This window comes from Schistocerca serialis, chromosome 4 (genome assembly GCF_023864345.2).
Source record: "Schistocerca serialis cubense isolate TAMUIC-IGC-003099 chromosome 4, iqSchSeri2.2, whole genome shotgun sequence".
Taxonomy (NCBI): Eukaryota; Metazoa; Arthropoda; class Insecta; order Orthoptera; family Acrididae; genus Schistocerca; species Schistocerca serialis.
The window spans coordinates 680,977,849-680,997,813 of record NC_064641.1 but is presented as its reverse complement, the minus strand read 5'-3'; the positions used below and the strand labels follow the sequence as shown (position 1 = coordinate 680,997,813).

General features: G+C 45.2%; 1 protein-coding gene across 1 annotated transcript in view; it reads right to left on the bottom strand.

Moving 5' to 3' along the window:
* LOC126474683 (facilitated trehalose transporter Tret1-2 homolog) overlaps positions 1 to 19,965 on the bottom strand; it is a 64,714-nt gene that overhangs the window by 25,780 nt on the left and 18,969 nt on the right. The window lies entirely within an intron of this gene.

Genomic DNA, 19,965 nt, shown 5'->3' with positions numbered 1-19,965 from the left:
GACTGAGTCACATGATTACACCACGCTACACCATCAACCTTGTTTCACATTGCACCTGCATTGGGAACATCTTGGATCCCGTCGCTACTATAACTCTGACTGAGGCTATGGTCATCAGCAATCTTTCTATGTGAAAGCACTTCACTGTACCTTTTCTCGATTCAGTCCCTGTCTGCAGCTCAGGCATCGTTGATAACATTGTCACTGAAACTTAATGTTGCCCGTTGACATGTAGCACAAAACTATCAACCCCAAGAGAAAACCGCCCATCTGAAACACAATCTTCTTTGTTCATACATTTTTGCATACAACAGATGGAGGCCAGCAAGTAGATTCCGTCTTCCTCCCTTCGAAAGGCGTTTCACACTGTTTGACATCTGCTTCCACTAACGAGATTCGATCGCACTGAGTATGTAGGCAGATATGTGACTGGCTCGATAAAGATTTATCTCATAGCATCCATGGAATGGTCTAAGGCACTGTAGTCATGGACCGTGCGGCTGGTCCCGGTGGAGGTTCGAATCCTCCCTCGGGCATGTGTGTGTGTGTGTTTGTGCTTAGGATAATCTAGGTTAAGTAGTGTGTAAGCTTAGGGACTGATGACCTTAGAAGTTGAGTCCCATAAGATTTCACACTCATTTGAACATTTGAACATCCATGGGAGGGAACCGCTCAACAGAAAGTAAAGAAACAACCGATGGGCCTCAAGGAAATATAATAGCTTGCCAATGCTGTAAGCATTTGCGAGGTAGAATGATCAGCAGCACTATAAGATAGTTCGCTAACGATATTTTCTACTGATAGGTATCGCCACTGCACAAACGTAATTCATAAATACTTGGACAAAATGTCCACTTGGTGCAAGAAACGACAAGTGTCTTTACATGTGCGTGAATGTAGAAAAATGGCTATAAGAAAGAGAGAGAAACTGGTAGTATCACGGCACATCATATATTAGCAATATGAAAGGGGACAGTGACAGAAAGTGAGAATTAGAGTCCGCAGCTCGTGGTCGTGCGGTAGCGTTCTCGCTTCCCACGCCCGGGTTTCCGGGTTCGGTTCCCGGCGGGGTCAGGGATTTTCTCTGCCTCGTGATGACTGGGTGTTGTGTGCTGTCCTTAGGTTAGTTAGGTTTAAGTAGTTCTAAGTTCTAGGGGACTGTTGACCATAGAAGTTAAGTCCCATAGTGCTCAGAGCCATTTTTTTTTTTTTTTTTTTTTTTGAGAATTAGAGAACTGGCAAGCATGGAATACGTGTTCACAAGATTTCGGAAGAATACAGTGCATCTGTAAAGGAAACCATATACAAGCCAGTAGTGCAATCAATTTGGTGTATCTATGACATCTGACAGCGAGGAATGTTGATGTCCTGCGATGTGCGCTATCAACGACTCCTCTGGCGGATGGGAAGAAGCGTGTGGGGTATAAAATGAGCTGTCTAGTAAACTGCCTGTTGCGCCATAGCAAGTGAAATACAATAGTAGGTTATTGTTCCAGTATTAGCAGTCATTGTCAACTGTGCATGAAAATACAGCAGATATCATGAATTCAGGGGCAGGAGTTGGTATACGTAACTCATGCCAACGTGTAACATAAATGCTAGGGTAACTTCAATCGAAATCCTGGGAAGAGACGACGTATTCTCTCGACGCCATGTTGCGTGAAGTTAGAGACCCTGTATTCCAAGTAGACTCTGCTACCATTGAGCTGCTTTTACCGTATATGTCGCGCAGGGGTCATATAATACGACAAGAGAGATTAAAGTACGCACACAAGAGTGTTCAGTGTAATTAGAAGAAGACCATGTAGGGAGCAATTTTTGTATACAAGGTGTGATTCAGAAGTTTCAAGACTTATTCATTTCTGAGCAGGGGAGCGAGCACGGCCCGGTTCCGCTGGGTGATGGAAGTAGTGGGGGGACTCAGGGAACGAACTGACGCTGCGGCAGTTGCCTCTGGAACCCTGGAGAGTGCGCATCGCTTGCAGCGTGAGTGCGTGTCATTGACTTCGCTCGAAAAGTGGGAGAGGCGAAAATGGATCAGCATTATGCGATTAAGTTTTGCGTGCAACTGAACAAAACAAGCACAGTGATTCTCGGTATGATTCAAGAGGTCTTTAAGGAAGAAGCCATGTCCCGTGCAATGGTTTTCATGGGGCACAAACGTTTCAAAGATGGCCGCGGGAATGCTGAAGACGACAACCGCTCTGGGAGGCCATCATCAAGCCGAATGGATCAAAATGTGGAGAGAGTTCGGGAACTTTTCAACAATGACCGTCGTCTTAGTACGAGATTAATTTCCGATGAACTAGGACTCAGTCAGAGTACGGTTTGGAGGATTGTGACGGAGAATTTGATGTTGCGAAAAGTGTGTGCCAAACTGGTGCCGAAAGTTTTGTCGGTGGATCAAAAGAAACGGCGCAAGACTGTTTGCCAGGAAATGTTCCGACGGTTGAATGTTGATCCGAACCTTCTGGAGAAAGTGGTTACTGGTGATGAGACTTGGGTCTACACGTACAATCTTGAGTCGAAGCGTCAAAGCTCAGAATGGTACACTGCTTCCTCACCGAAGCCCAAGAAAGCTCGCAAGAGCTAGTCGGGTGTGAAGTGCATGTTGATTTTTTTTTATGGTAAAGGTGTAATTCACAAGGAGTTTGTTGCTCGTGGACAGACTGTCACAGGAGACTTTTACGCTGGAGTGCTCTGCCGCTTGAGGGATCGAGTTCACCGCGTCCGCCCGGCGATTGGATCCTCCACCACGGCAACGTGCCCGCTCACACGTCGGGCGCCGCTGCCGAAGTTCTGGTCAAGTTCAGTGCCGCAGCCAACCTACAGCCTCGACTTGGCTCCAAGGGACTTTTTCCTCTTCCTCTGAATCAAGACAGGTTTAAAAGGGGAGCGATTCGACTCCCTCGATGCCATCCTGCAGGCTTCGACGACAGCCGCTGACAGCATGACGCCCGAGGCTTTTCAGAAGGGCTACGGTTAGTGGAAGACGGGCTGGCAGCAATGTGTTGATGCTGAAGGATCATATTTTGAAGAATTTTGGTCTGCTGCACTTAAATGTCCAATAAATTTCTAGTTCTGAGTTAAGTCTTGAAACTTTTGAATCACACCCTGATGTCATTTCACAGCACTCAATCACTAATTCCACTGGCCATTGTCCAGGCTATTGTGAAGAGCTGCTGCTTTATGCCAAAGTGCATTGTAATGCTTAAAAAAATGTTCAAATGTGTGTGAAGGGACCAAACTGATGAGGTCATCAATCCTTGGACTTACACACTACTTCACCTAGCTTACACTAACTAATCCTAAGAACAACACACTCATCCATGTCCGAGGGAGGAGTCGAACCTCCGGCGGGAAGGGCCGCGCAATCCGTGACATGGCGCCTCAAACCGCGCGGCCACTCCGCGCAGCTGTCATGCTCATGCAACTAACGTTTCCGAACTGCTCCTCTACTCTATGCAAAACACAATGCTATAAAAAGCGTTCATATTCTTCCGCGTTTAGCGCCTTCTTAACAGGAATAAGGGGAACACACCTTAACCGTGAAAAATACTGCTACACTGTAACCTCACTTCCTCTATACGAAAATGTTTTCAATGCATTCGCGAAACCCTAAATCCTTATATCGGATTGTTACAGGGTATAGCATGATTCATGCCTCCAAATCACTCGTTTCTAGTCATTTATTATCCAGTTGTTTCGCTCTTTACACCACCTCAAGCTTCGCTTAGCAGTGACTACAGGAATGTGTAGCTTAAGGTGCTGAGCGACTATTGCACGTACTCTTTTTACCTTCTTACTAATAGTCGCTGCACTAACGGTACTGCTAGTGGCACTTCGGAACTCGTGAGCGATTTCTTCCGCTGATCTTATACTATTTTCCGCAACCACCTTGCCGGCCGGAGTGGCCGAGCGATTCTGTGCGCTACAGTCTTGAACCGCGCGACCGCTACGGTCGCAGGTTCGAATTCTACCTAGGGCAAGGATTTGTGTGATGTCCTTAGGTTAGGTAGGTTTAAGTAGTTCTAAGTTCTAGGGGACTGATGACCTCAGAAGTTAAGTCCCGTAGTGCTCAGAGCCATTTGAACCATTTCTGCAACCACCCTCCACAATGCTCGACGGTCGCCGTCCGTCTGTGTATGTGGTCTGACTTGTCTTCTAGTCTTGGTTTAGCTGCGGTTATTCCTTCGCGTTTCCATTTCGTAACCACTTGACCAACAGTCGACTGGGACAACTTTAGAAGTGTGTTAAATATCCCGGACGGATTTGTTACTCAGGAGACATGTAATGATCAGACCATCTTCAAAGTCACTGAGCTCTCGTGACGGGCCCATTCTGCTGTTACTGCTTTTGTACTGACAACACATGTCCGCCGCCGGTAGCTGATTGGTCAGCGTGACAGAATGTCAGTCCTGAGGGCCCGGGTTCGATTTCCGGCTGGGTTGGAGATTTCCTCCGCTCAGGGACTAGGTGTTGTGTTGTCCTAAACGTCATCATTTCATCCCCATCGACGCTCAAGTCGCCGAAGTAGCGTCAAATCGAAAGACTTGCACCCAGCGGATGGTCTACCTGAAGGGAGGCCCTAGTAAGACGACATTTACATTTACTGACAACACAATACACGCCGCCTCCTTTTATACTGGACAGTTTCCGTCTCTTGACATCTAGTGGTCAATTCCATATTACACAGAAGTATCCGGATACTTCTGATTAGGTGGTATACACTGCAGTGAAAGAATTCATGGGACAGCAAAGTGCACATATACAGTTGGCGGTAGTATCGCGTTGACATAGTATAAAAGTGCAGTGCATTGCAGGAGCTGTCATTTGGACACAATTCATTCATGTGAAAAGGTTTCCGATGTGTTATGGCATCACGACGGAAATTAACAGGCTTTGAACGCGATATGGTAGCTAGAGCAGCTGACATTCCATTTCGAAAATCGTTAGGAAGTCAATATTCCTAGATGCACAGTGTCAAGAGTGTGCCAAAAATACTAAATTTCAGGCCTTACTTCTCACCATGGACAACGCAGTGGCCGACGGCCTTCACTTAACGACCGAAAGCAACGACGTTTGATTAGAGTTGTCAGTGCTTACAGACAAGCAACACTGCTTGAAATTACCGCAAGATCAATGTGGGACGTACGACGAACGTATCCGTTAGGACAGTGTGGTGAAATCTGGCGGTAAGGGTAGGTTTACTATCTTTTGGTTAAAAAAACCGATTTTTTAAAAATTGCATTTTTGGATTCATAAAAGTGTTTAGAATCCACCCCTGAAACGGTTTTTGCGAATACGGAACGGAAATGTTTGTTATTCGAGGTTGAATAAAAAATACAGCTTTCTGAAATCGGCCTTTTTCACGAACCAGTGTTTTTTCTTTCAGAGGACGAGTTGTTGTACCGGTGCTTGGGAGGAAACACTCAAAATTCAAATGAAAGTTTGAACACGTGTATTTGGAAGTTAGCCCCCAAGCATTTGCATTCCGGTGCGAAGACTGTGGAGACTGCGACTTTCGTGACACTGAGCAGCTTCAACGAAAGGTATTCAGCAATTCAGAAGACCATGACAACGATGGAGGTCACCCTGGGACTATATTCGACGCAGTTCGCCAAGTTCGGACGACCACTGGATTCAAGCGGCCGAAAACGGCTTGTCACCGGCCGTGCGAGCGGCTCTGGAGCAGCGCAAGATGGTCCAGATCGAGCAGAACGCCCTCTATTAGGAAGAGGAAGGACTAGTTTATGGATCCGGAATAGCATATTGAACGTACGTTGCATAATATTGCATTTATATGTAGTCAAAACTTCAAACGCGTTTTTCTCGAAATGACTTTTTTTTTTAATCGCACGGTATGGTAACTTCAAATCTACTAAACCGATTGGCATGCTTCTTTGTTTCCGACGAAGCTAAATCAATTGTCTTAGAGTTGTACCACTTTTATTCCGATCCATCAACTATAAATATTTTTACTTGGCTGACGAAGTCGAAAAATCGATGAAAAAACCCCATTTTTTTCAAATGGCCGCCATTTTGTTTCCTATGGTCCAAATAACAACTAAACTCCTAAAGAATCGTATATACTTCGCTAACGTCAACTCAATTTTGATTGCAGACGAGCCGGCTAATCTGTGACATATCGCGCGTGGAGGTCCACATCGAAATTTTGTTTCGTTCCACGGCAATTCCAGTTTGTAGAGGAAATATGAATAAACATTTTGACCAAATTTGACATTGACGTCTATAACACATACCGAGAAAAAATTCTTAAAGAACATGCTTTTTTTAGGCCAAAGGTATTAACCTCCCCTTAATGGGCTATGGCAGCAGATAGCCACAGCGAGTGTCTTTGCTAATACCACGACATCGCCTATAGCGCCTCTCCTGGCCTCATGACCATATCGGTTGGACCACGGACAACTGGAAAACCGTTGCCTGGTCAGATGATCCCCGCTTTCAGTTGGTAAGAGGTGATAGTAGGTTTAGCGTGTGTCACAGATCCCACGAAGCGATGCACCCAAGTTGTTAACAAGGCACTGTACGAGATGGTGGTGGCTCCAGAATAGTGCGGGCTGCGTTCATATGGAATGGACTAGATCCTTTGGATGTTGGGATATAAGGAGACAGTTCCCAGCCATTCGTAGACGTAATGCTTGCAAACAGCAGTGCCCCATGTCAATGAGTTACAAATATTCGCGATTGGTCTGAAGAACATTCTGGACAATTGGAGAGCATGAGTTGGCCACCCGATCGCCCGACATAAATCCAATCGAACATTTATGGGACATGCTCGAGAGATCAGTTCGTGCACAAAATCCTGCACCGGCAACACTTTTGAAATTATGGACCGCTATAGAGGCAGCAAGGCTCAATATTTTTTCAGGGTACTTCCAACGAGTTGTGGAGTCCTTGCCATGTCGAGCTGCTGCATTACGCCGGACAAAAGGAGGTCCAACACGGTATAAGGAGGTATCCCATGTTTTATGTCATCTACATCTACATCTACATCTACATCTAGATCTACATTAATACTCCGCAAGCCACCCAACGGTGTGTGGCGGAGGGCACTTTACGTGCCACTGTCATTACCTCCCTTTTCTGTTCCAGTCGCGTATGGTTCGCGGGAGAACGACTGTCGGAAAGCCCCCGTGCGCGCTCGAATCTCTCTAATTTTAAATTCGTGATCTCCTCGGGAGGTATAAGTAGGGGGAAGCAATATATTCGATACCTCATCCAGAATTCGGGAGGACGACGGTTCAATCCCGCGTCCGGTCATCCTGATTTAGGTTGGTTGGTTTTGGGGAAGGAGACCAGACAGCGTGGTCATCGGTCTCATCGGATTGGGGAAGGATGGGGAAGGAAGTCGGCCGTGCCCTTTCAGAGGAACCATCCCGGCATTTGCCTGGAGTGATTTAGGGAAATCACGGAAAACCTAAATCAGGATGGCCGGACGCGGGATTGAACCGTCGTCCTCCCGAATGCGAGTCCAGTGTCTTACCACTGCGCCACCTCGCTCGGTCCCTGATTTAGGTTTTCCGTGATTTCCCTAAATCACTCCAGCAAATGCCGGGATGGTTCCTTTGAAAGGGCACGGCTGACTTCCTTACCCGTCCTTCCCTAATCCGATGAGACCGATGACCTCGCTGTTTGGTCTCTTCCCCCAAACAATCCAATCCAATCCAACCTCATCCAGAAAAGCACCCTCTCGAAACCTGGCGAGCAAGCTACACCGCGATGCAGAGCGCCTCTCTTGCAGAGTGTGCCACTTGAGTTTGTTAAACATCTCCGTAACGCTATCACGGTTACCAAATAACCATGTGACGAAACGCGCCGCTCTTCTTTGGATCTTCTCTACCTCCTCCGTCAACCCGATCTGGTACGGATCCCACACTGATGAGCAATACTCAAGTATAGGTCGAACGAGTGTTTTGTAAGCCACCTCCTTTGTTGATGGACTACATTTTCTAAGGACTCTCCCAATGAATCTCAACCTGGTACCCGCCTTACCAACAATTAATTTTATGTGATCATTCCACTTCAAATCGTTCCGCACGCATACTCCCAGATATTTTACAGAAGTAACTGCTACCGGTGTTTGTTCCGCTGTCATATAATCATACAATAGAGGATTCTTCTTTCTATGTATTCGCAATACATTACATTTATCTATGTTAAGGGTCGGTTGTCACTCCCTGCACCAAGTGCCTATCCGCTGCAGATCTTCCTGCATTTCGCTACAATTCTCTAATGCTGCAACGTCTCTGTATACTACAGCATCATCCGCGAAAAGCCGCATGGAACGTCCGACACTATCTACTAGGTCATTTTTATATATTGTGAAAAGCAATGGTCCCATAACACTCCCCTGTGGCACGCCAGAGGTTACCTTAACGTCTATAGACGCCTCTCCATTGATAACAACATGCTGTGTTCTGCTTGCTAAAAACTCTTCAATCCAGCCACACAGCTGGTCTGATATTCCGTAGGCTCTTACTTTGTTTGTCAGGCGACAGTGCGGAACTGTATCGAACGCCTTCCGGAAGTCAAGGAAAATAGCATCTACCTGGGAGCCTGTATCTAATATTTTCTGGGTCTCATGAACAAATAAAGCCAGTTGGGTCTCACACGATCGCTGTTTCCGGAATCCATGTTGATTCCAACAGAGTAGATTCTGGGTTTCCAAAAACGACATGATACGCGAGCAAAAAACATGTTCTAAAATTCTACAACAGATCGATGTCAGAGATATAGGCCTATAGTTGTGCGCATGTGCTCGACGACCCTTCCAGAAGACTGGGACTACCTGTGCTCTTTTCCAATCATTTGGAACCTTCTGTTCCTCTAGAGACTTACGGTACACGGCTGTTAGAAGGGGGGCAAGTTCTTTCGCGTACTCTGTGTAGAATCGAATTGGTATCCCGTCAGGTCCAGTGGACTTTCCTCTGTTAAGTGATTCCAGTTGCTTTTCTATTCCTTGGACACTTATTTCGATGTCAGCCATTTTTTCGTTTGTGCGAGGATTTAGAGAAGGAACTGCAGTGCGGCCTTCCTCTGTGAAATAGCTTTGGAAAAAGGTGTTTAGTATTTCAGCTTTACGCGTGTCATCATCTGTTTCAATGCCATCATCATCCCGGAGTGTCTGTATATGCTGTTTCGAGCCACTTACTGATTTAACGTAAGACCAGAACTTTCTAGGATTTTCTGTCAAGCCGGTACATAGAATTTGAGTTTCGAATTCACTGAACGCTTCACGTATAGCCCTCCTTACGCTAACTTTGACATCGTTTAGCTTCTGTTTGTCTGAGAGGTTTTGGCTGCATTTAAACTTGGAGTGAAGCTCCCTTTGCTTTCGCAGTAGTTTCCTAACTTTGTTGTTGAACCACGGTGGGTTTTTCCCGTCCCTCACAGTTTTACTCGGCACGTACCTGTCTAAAACGCATTTTACGATTGCCTTGAACTTTTTCCATAAACACTCAACATTGTCAGTGTCGGAACAGAAATTTTCGTTTTGATCTGTTAGGTAGTCTGAAATCTGCCTTCTATTACTCTTGTTAAACAGATAAACCTTCCTCCCTTTTTTTTATATTCATATTAACTTCCATATTCAGGGATGCTGCAACGGCCTTATGATCACTGATTCCCTGTTCTGCACTTAAAGAGTCAAAAAGTTCGGGTCTGTTTGTTATCAGTAGGTCCAAGATGTTATCTCCACGAGTCGGTTCTCTGTTTAATTGCTCGAGGTAATTTTCGGATAGTGCACTCAGTATAATGTCACTCGATGCTCTGTCCCTACCACCCGTCCTAAACATCTGAGTGTCCCAGTCTATATCTGGTAAATTTAAATCTCCACCTAAGATTATAACATGCTGAGAAAATTTGTGTGAAATGTATTCCTCGGTGTATACGCGCTGGTTTAGGTACCAGTGGCGTCGCATGTAGTAGCGTGGTTATACAGAGCATTTCACAATATTTATTACGGGCTTATAGGGGAACTCGGGGCGGAACGGGATACTTAATGTTTAACAATTTCTATAAAATAAGGGAACACAAGGAAACACTTCTTAAAGTGATAAAAAAACACCTTGTAGTGTAACCTAATGTACCTTATTTTAAAATCACTTAAAACAATACATTTTGCATTTTTTACAATTTTTCAAGGAAAGTCTTGCATATTTCCCGTTCCGCCCCACCCATGGGGAAGAATGGGATAAGGGTATTTTTTGTTAAATGATTGCATAAACGTTGAATTTGAATTACGAATATCGAATTAAACTATGACAAAATGTTGTATAACAGGCAATTCAGACTAAGGAATGTGTAATTTAAACAATTAAACTGTCATTCTTCAAAATAAGAAAATATTTTAATGTCATTCTGAAAAATGTACAATGCTTAGTAACCACCAAACCACTAACTACTAGCCCGTTCGACAAAAGTCACATATCAGTATTTCCTCTTCATCTTCACTGTCTATGCCAGCACATGAGTTGTGTGCCCACTGGCATGCGACCCAGCCCTCATTAGAAACGGAGTAGAAGTCCCCACAACAGAGACACTCAGCATCCTCTCTCTCTGATTCTCTCTTGTCCATCATCTTCTTCCTTTTATTTTTCTGAAGGTCTCTGATGTCCTCTGTTTTGGTTTTTTTGGGTACATAGTTTGATATTTTTGCCTTAAGTTGCATTGCACCTGACGTCTCTGTCCTGACATTGTTTATATTTGTGCACCCTCCACCTTTCTGTAGGCCTACTTTACGCGCGACAGCATTCTGCAGTTCCTTCTTATTAAGAGAATCTGTTAATACGACGGTTTTTCCTTTTCGTCTTGTAGTCCACCGAGTATTTTGACAGATTAGTGGGATTGGAATGACAGCCTCGGGCGATAACTGGAAAGCTGAGTTGTTCGGCGAACATAGCTGGTTGGGAGAGTCTGGCATCCATGAACATCCGGGCCGGGTTTGCTTTCTACTTGCATCAAAATACGACGGGGCAGAACGGGAAACTATCCCATTCTGCCCCGTCCCGTTCCGCCCCAAGCGCACTTTTGAGGTTAACAACTTTTATGGAGTGCAATAACTGACGTATTTAAACGCATTAAATAACTATAGTATAAGAAATGACATGCACTTTAAGGGAATGTGTCATTTTAGGGTATACAATTAACAATTAACAGCTTACATGGCGTTGAAATTCACCAAACGTTAGAACAAGGCAAGCGGTAACGTGACGGACAACAATTCACTTAGATCTCGCACTTCAAACTAAATCAGAATGGCTGCCCTCACTTTTCTTCCATTCGGAGAAATAGTTACATGCCCATACAACAGGTTGCAGCACTGTGTAGTCTAGAAAAGAGCAATTTCCCATTGTGCCCCGGTATGCCGTTCTGCCCCGAGTTCCCCTATGGGCTGGAGAGCGGACTTGGTAGATAGATTTTTGATAAAGATCTCAAGTCACGAGATGTACCGTATGGATGTGAAATATGTGTGAAAACGACATACTTTCCTCGCTCTTCATGGTTTGCGCACAGTGGGGACGGTCAGATCTGACTAGTGAGCTCTGCAGTAGCCAACCCATGGCGTGGTCAGTGTTTAGAATACTCGTCGTTGTGTTCTCTTCTGTGTGACGAGGCACTTACTCTTCAAAGGGGATATTCCAACGCGCTCTTCAGCACACTAAAATGGGCTACTATGGTCGTGAACGTATCAGTTTCTCTCACCGTTGTTGTACTTGGGCCGAGCAACAGGGCCAGAAGGTGGCGCCATCTCCACCGGATGTGTCCGTTCTGTACAGCGGAGATGTAATAGGGAACCGATCAGCAAACACATACTACATCCAAACGGTACGTTTCCGGACATAGGTTCCCTATCAAAGCTTTATTTACTTCCGGACACGGGTTCATTATCAAAACTTCCAAATCTCCTGCAGAATCCGTGGAGGGAAGCCTGTACTAGGAATCGTGAAACACCTTATATCAGGGCAGCAGCTGCAATCTCACGGCAGTCACCACTTAACAGCGGGTAAGTGCACTCGCCCGAATGTTCGTGGATCTTTTAACCACTTAATGCGGTCGGAGGCTCGAGAAAACATTTGTTCGTATCGCCGTGAAACCATACATTCGTACGCGGATCCAGGAGCTCCGTTTCGACAGACATGAAGAAGACTGTGACAGCGGCCATTCTGACGAAACAGTTACGACACTCGGTTGTTGTGATGCACGAAGGGCGTGACAAATCTAATTCAAAAGGACAGCAAATTTTCCGCTGTAGTATCTTGCTCGGCACGTTCACACGTAAAGAAAAGGCAAATTTAAAGAGTGAAATCAAAGTTTTAAGTGGCTTCTACGAGCTATTCGAGGATTAATCTACGCTCAAATACCGGCAAACAAATCTGTTACACGCACAACGCGATTACGCGTACACATAAGTAATCAAGACACGGTATCACCTCCACTCTGTGATACGCCATGTACGCCTATCTTTCCCTGATGAGTAAACACAAGATATTCCACAGCGACCGGTGTGAGCTACGAAGCTATCAGGTCGATAAGTGCGTCTCACTGCGTCAGATTTAAATCCAGACCAACAGCATGAGACGCTGTCCTACGCACGCGGAATCGGTTAGTAGCACTCGCGTGCAGTGGATTGCAGATGAAGCACAACAGAATATAATGTGGTGACTGGATAGATAAACAGTTGAAAATATGACTGTTTCGTACAGTATCTACTGTATGAGAAAATTCACTTGGATAAAACCTCATTGTCTTCGGTTCTTCACGCGTGATTGTTACAATGCAAAGTAGTTGGCTGTCAATTAACTTCGAGCCGGTATCAAGTTTTGAAGTCAGTCAACGTCCACTGTTGGAATATGTAACTAAGTACCGTTATGCTACACCGTGAATACAATGTGGTTCCCTGATGGACAGTAGTAAATGTATCAGTTTCAGGTAAGCGACACTGATCCGGAAACTACCGAGTCAAAACTTATAAGCGAAAATCGTTCTGATACATCTGACAGTGGAATGCAAATACCAGTACCGTTGTTACTAAGACTGCAGGGTAGGCAACTTTCAGAGGCATGGACCAAAAAAGTCTAGTAAACGCGGACTCTTAAATACATTCTTTAAAAGCTATAAGCATTTGTTCATCTTCGCTACTCTGAAACAATTTCTTCTACTGAACAAGTGACCCTTACCTCAAATTGGTACATATAAAACAGAATATTCTATATGCTTGATTGTTTGATAAGAACCAGTTATAAGAGCCAGTTATCGACCTATGCCAACGTGAAAAATAGGCATCTTCTGGAGACTTTAAAGGTTAGAATGTAAAAGGTCCTCTTAGATATCCAATTTCACTTATTAGCCTACTGTCTTAGGGCATCATATACTTACGAAAATTTTTAGACATGCAGAAAATTTTCGTTGTACAGAAGCGTACAATAATAGTAATATTAATTTCCATCCTAGTCCGTCATTTCCGACGAGAGCGTAACGAGTGTGTGGTGCATAATTCACGACGAGGGAGATCCTTCAGCGGGTCAAGATCCAGGATATTTTGTTGCAAGGAATTTCCTCGAAGACTTGTGCACGCTCCTCTACCCACTTACGAATCTTTCCTACAGCAAAAAAATCATTAACAGTTGGCACCAGAAGACCAAACTCAAACAACAATGGCCGGTCGTTGTGGCCGAGCGGTTCTAGGCGCTGCAGTCCGGAACCGCGCTGCTGATACGGTCGCAGGTTCGAATCCTGCCTCGGGCATGGATGTGTGTGATGTCGTTAGGTTAGTTCGGTTTAAGTAGTTCTAAGTCTAGGGGACTGATGACCTAGATCTTAAGTCCCATAGTGCTCAAACCATTTTTTTCAAACAGCAATGCAAGAGTGCCCTAACGGACTAGACGATACGTCTGAATTTCGAAGTACCACTTCAATGCAGTCAGGTCAAAACCATCAGTAGAAGCATTGTAGACAGAAAATACAAAATGTTTGAAGAGCAAACACTCCTCGTATACGGTCCTAATTTAATCATCACATATTAGCTTCATGGCTTGGCAAGGCACCTGATGAAGTAGTTTGTCTGCTGACGTATGGTGAAACTCAGACGTTGCAAGTCAGCTAACAATTCACCGGTCAACGAGCAGACCTGGCTGCCAATCATACTTTACTCCTGGTCCACGGGCAACACATTATGTTTCCATAGCAAGTTATCAAAGAGGAGGAAATATTCTAAACACAATTTTTGTATAACTGAGTAAGTGAATATTAAAATGTGTCATCCTCCAAGGAACTAAATTTTACAGGATAAAAAGAAACTTACGCTGTTGCAAAGCATTCATATTTGGTCACTGAATATACAAACATAAAAAAAAAGTTTTGCATCACCTCGGTTCCCAGAGTTCCGGAACCTGTGCAGAAAATTGGAATAGAGGTCACCATAAGCATCATTTCTACCCTTTTATTTTCTCATGGAAAAATGGAAATGAGCGTTTGGCGTCATTGGCCGGGAGGCCCCTCGCGGGGCAGGTCCGGCCGCCATATCGCAGGTCTTATTACAGTCGGCGCCACATTGGGCGACCTGCACGCCGGATGGGGATGAAATGATGATGAACACAACACAACACCCAGTCCCTGAGCGGAGAAAATCTCCGACCCAGCCGGGAATCGAACCCGGGCCCAGAGGACGGCAATCCGTCACGCTGACCACTCAGCTACTGGGGCGGACTATTTTCTCATGAAAACCACACATTGCATGTTGTACAACAATACAGAGAGACCTTCAGAGGTGGTGGTGGTCCAGATTGCTGTACACACCGATACCTCTAATACCCAGTAGCACGTCGTCTTGCATTGATGCATGCCTGCATACGTCGTGGTATACTATCCACAAGTTCATCAAGGCATTGCTGGCCCAGCTTGTGCCACTCCTCAACGGCGATTCGTTTTAGATCCCTCAGTGTGGTTGGCGGGTCACGTCGTCCATAAACAGCCCTTTTCAACCTATCCCAAGAATGTCCTATAGGGTTCGTGTCTGGAGTACATACTGGCCACTCTAGTCGAGCGTCGTCGTTATCCTGAAGTAAGTCATTCACAAGATGTGCATGATGAGGGGGAGCGGGGGGAGGGGGGGGGGGGGAATTGTCGTCCATGATGACGAATGCCTCGCCAATATGCTTCCAATATGGTTGCACTATCGGTCGGAGGATGGCATTCACGAATCGTACAGCTGTTACGGCGCCTTCCATGACCACCAGCGGCGTACGTCGGCCCCACACAATGCCACCCTTAAACAGCAGGAAATCTCCACCTTGGTGCACTCGCTGGACTGTGCGTCTAAGACGTACAACCTGACCAGGTTGCCTCCAAACACGTCTCCGACGTCTGTCTGGTTGAAGGCGTAAGCGACACTTATCAGTGAAGTCGGGAGTGAAGTTGCGCAACATGCAGCCTATTGCGCACAGTTTGAGTCGTAGCACGACGTCCTATGGCAACACGAAAAGCATTATTCAAAATGGTGACGGTTCTGTCAGGGTTCCTCCGAGCCATAATCCTTAGGTAGCGGCCATCCACTGCAGTAGTAGCCCTTGGGCGACCTGAGCGGGGCATGTCATCGACAGTTCCTGTCCCTCTGTATCTCCTCCGCGTCAGAACAACATCGCTTTGGTTCACTCCGAGACGCCTGGACATTTCGCTTGTTGAGAGCCCTTCCTGGCACAAAGTAACAATGCGGACGCGATGGAAACGCAGTATTGTCCGTCCAGGCTTGGATGAACTACAGACAACACGAGCCGTGTACCCCTTCCTGGTGCAAGGTGCTGCTCATGTATGGTTGTTTACATCTTTAGGCGGATTTGGTGACATCTCTGAACAGTCAAACGGACTGTGTCTGTGATACAATATCCACAGTCAACGTCTTTCTTCAGGAGCTCTGGGAAACGGCGTGATACAAATTTTTTTTTATATGTGTATCTGTAGACAGATTACTAAAATAAAAGATACAAATTATGTTATTATTATATATTGAATATGACTTCTGTATAAGATTATATTATTTATGGCTCTGAGCACTATGGGACTCAACTTCTGAGGTCATCAGTCTCCTAGAACTTAGAACTACTTAAACCTAACTAACCTAAGGACATCACACACATCCATGCCCGAGGCAGGATTCGAATTTGCGACCGTAGCGGTCACGCGGTTCCAGACTGAAGCAACTAGAGCCGCACGGCCATACCGGCCGGCATATTATTTATATCACCTTTTTTAATGTAATAAGCTGAAATTACTTCTCATACGATTGGATTCACCAAGTACCGAACAAACTAATCAACAAGTTAGTGACGTTATGAAATATTCAGAATATTTTTTTTCACTTATCTGTGTTGTTAGATAGGGGTGGGGTAGCATTTGTGAGAGAATATAGCTAACTCATTTCCCTCTGCTATGTCCTTTGCAGAGAGTCCAACAACTTTTAAGTCAATGATGAGGTCATAAATATTTCATCGTAGCAATTCTGAGTACAAGCAACCGTGTTTCTGGAGGTAGTGATTCCGAGCGATTCACCATCAGTTCTCAAATCTACAGTCTTTATTACGAACATCTAAAACTGTTGATTGTTGTCAAAATTCCATCTGGTGTAGCCCTACAGTTAAAGGAAACAAATGAATAGATATTTTAATGCATAACATTCCCTGTTGTTGTCGTCTTCAGTCCGAAAACTGGTTTGCTGCAGCTGTCCATGTTACTCTAACCTATGCAAGCCCCTTCATCTCCGAATAATTATTGCTACTTACATCCTTCTGAATCTCTTTACTGTATTCATCTCTTAGTCTCCTTCCACGATTTTACTCACCTCCGCCCCCTCACACTTCTCTCCAGTTCTAAATGGGTGAACCCTTGATGCCTCAGAATGTGTCTTACGAACCCACACCTTCTTCTAGTCAAGTTGTGCCGTGAAATTCTTTCCTCCCCAGTTCTGTTCAGTACTTCCTAGTTATTTATGTGATTTACCCTATCTAATTTTCAGCGTTATTCTGTAGCACATTTCAAAAACTTCCATTCTCTTCCTGTCTTAACTTATTATAGTCCACATTTCACTTACATACCTGGCTATACTCCAGTCAAATATCTTCAAAAAAGACTTCCTAACGCTTAAGCCGGCCAGGGTGGCCGAGCGGTTCTAGACGCTACAGTCTGGAACCGCGCGACCGCTACGGTCGCAGGTTCGAATCCTGCCCCGGGCATGGATGTGTGTGATGTCCTTAGGTTAGTTAGGTTTAAGTAGTTCTAAGTTCTAGGGGACTGATGACCTCAGAAGTTAAGTCTCATAGTGCTCAGAGCCATTTGAACCATTTTAACCAACGCTTAAGTCTATATTCGTTGTTGACGAATTTCTCTTCTTCAGAAACTCTTTTGCTGCCGTTGTTTGTATTCATTTTATAACCTCTCTACTTCGGCCATCGTCAGTTACTTTGCTACCTAAGTAGCAAAACTAATCTACTGAGTACCTCGTTTCCTAATCTAATTGCATCAGCATCATCTGATTTAATTCGACTACACTCTGTTATCCTTCTTTTGCTTTTTTTGATGTTCATCTTATATCCCCCTTTCAAGACACTGCCCATTCTGTTCAGCTGCTCTTGAAAGTCCTTTGCTGTTCCTGACGGAATTACAGTGGCATCGGGTAATCTGAAAGCTTTCATTTCTTCTCCCTTAACTTTAATTCCTACTCCAAATTTGTATTTGGTTTCCTTTATGTTTGCTCATTGTACAGACTGAGTAACATCGGGGCAGGCTACAACCCTGTCTCACTACCTTTACCAACCACCACCTCCATTTCGTGCCCCTTGACTTTTATAACTGCTGTCTGGTTTGTGTAAAAGTTGTAAATAGCCTTTCACTCCCTGCATGGTACCCTTGCTATGTTCAGAATTCCGAAGACAGGATTCCAGTCAACATTGTCAAAAAGCTTCTCGAAGTCTACAAATACTATAAACATAGGTTTGCTTTTCCTTACCCTATCTTTTGAGATAAGTCGTAGAGTCAGTATTAATGTTAATGAGATGGAAGGTAGAATAGCTATGAAAGCGGTTTGATACAAGAAACACAACGCCCAGTATTGCTCTACTGGTCTATTACTACCAGCACCAAGCCACAAAGAACCACGTAATTTATTGTGAGCGATACGATTCCCAAGAAAACCTAAGTTTTTTGACGATTGCTAAGAACACAATATTACTGCCTCTTTTCGGCAACGTAGTGCAGAGCGAACAAAAATTTCAATTCGGTGGATATATAAATAGAGTAGCGTAAGAATTTTGCAATGAATGGAATTTCTATACTGAAACTTCCATGGGGGGTCGAGAAGGTGGGGGGGAAGGGAGGAAGCGCCTCTGGTTGTCTCCCCCCTTCACTCGGAGTACCCCTCACGTACGCTTATGGCCTACAATCAGATGTGCCCTGAAGCCGCCAGCCAGCGATTATCGTCACACTGAAGGGCGAGTTGAGCGAAGTTTATCTGACGTGAACTGACTATTCAACGTGGTAGCGATAAGGGCATGCAAACGCCGGAACACTTCGACAGCGGACTCGTCGAGATGAGATGCCATCGCCCTGCGATAAGCGGATCAGATTCCTCCTTTCAGTGCACGCACACTGAGACGCTTAGTAGCTTCAAAGCTAATCGTCTCTGAGGTAGGAACCCACGTATGGGCAAGTAATTCATTGTTTTTTCTAAAATTTTTCTTAGAACACTGAGAATCCACAACTGTCAGTAATACACTATTGACTATTAAAATTGCTACACCACGAAGATGACGTGCTACAGACGCGAAATTTAACCGACTGGAAGAAGATGCTGTGATATGCAAATGATTAGCTTTTCAGAGCATTCACACAAGGTTGGCACCGGTGGCGACACCTACAACATGCTGACATGAGGAGAGTTTCCAACCGATTTCTCATACACAAACAGCAGTTGACCGGCATTGCCTGGTGAAACGTTGTTGTGATGCTTCGTGTAAGGAGGCGAAATGCGTAACATCACGTTTCAGACTTTGATAAAGGTGGGATTGTAGTCTACCGCGATTGCGGTTTAGCGTACTGCGATATTGCTGCTCGCGTTGGTCGAAATCCAATGACTGTTAGCAGAATATGGAATCGGTGGGTTCAGGAGAGTAATACGGAACGCCGTGCTGGATCCCAACTGCCTCGTATCACTAGCAGTCGAGATGACAGGCATCTTATTCGCATGGCTATAACGGATCGTGCAGCCACTTCTCGACCCCTAAGCCAACAGATGGAAACGTTTGCAAGACAACAACCATCTGGTTTCGACGACCTTTGTATCAGCATGGACTATCAGCTCGGAGACTATGGCTGCGGTTACCCCTGACGCTGCATCACAGACAGGAGCGCCTGCGATGGTGTACTCAACGACGAACCTGGATGTACGAATGGCAAAACGTCATTTTTTCGGATGAATCCAGGTTCTGTTTGCAGCATCATGATGGTCGCATCCGTGGCGACAACGCGGTGAACGCAAATTGGAAACGTGTATTCGTCATCGCCATACTGACGTATCACCCGTCGTGATGGAATGGGGTGCCATTGGTTACGCGTCTCGGTCACTTACTGTTAACATTGACGGTACTTTGAACAGTGGACGTTACATTTCAGATGTGTTACGACCCGTGGCTCTACCCTTCATTCGATCCCTGCAAAACCCCACATTTCAACAGGATAATGCACGACCGCATGTGCAGTTCCGGTACGGGCATTTCTGAATACAGAAAATGTTCGACCGCTGCCCTGGACCGCACATTCTCCAGATCTCTCACCAATTGAAAACCTCTGATCAATGGTGGCGTAGCAACTGGCTCGTCACAATGCGTCGGTCACTACTCTTGATGAACTGTGGTATCGTGTTGAAGCTGCATGGGCAGCTGTATCTGTGCACGC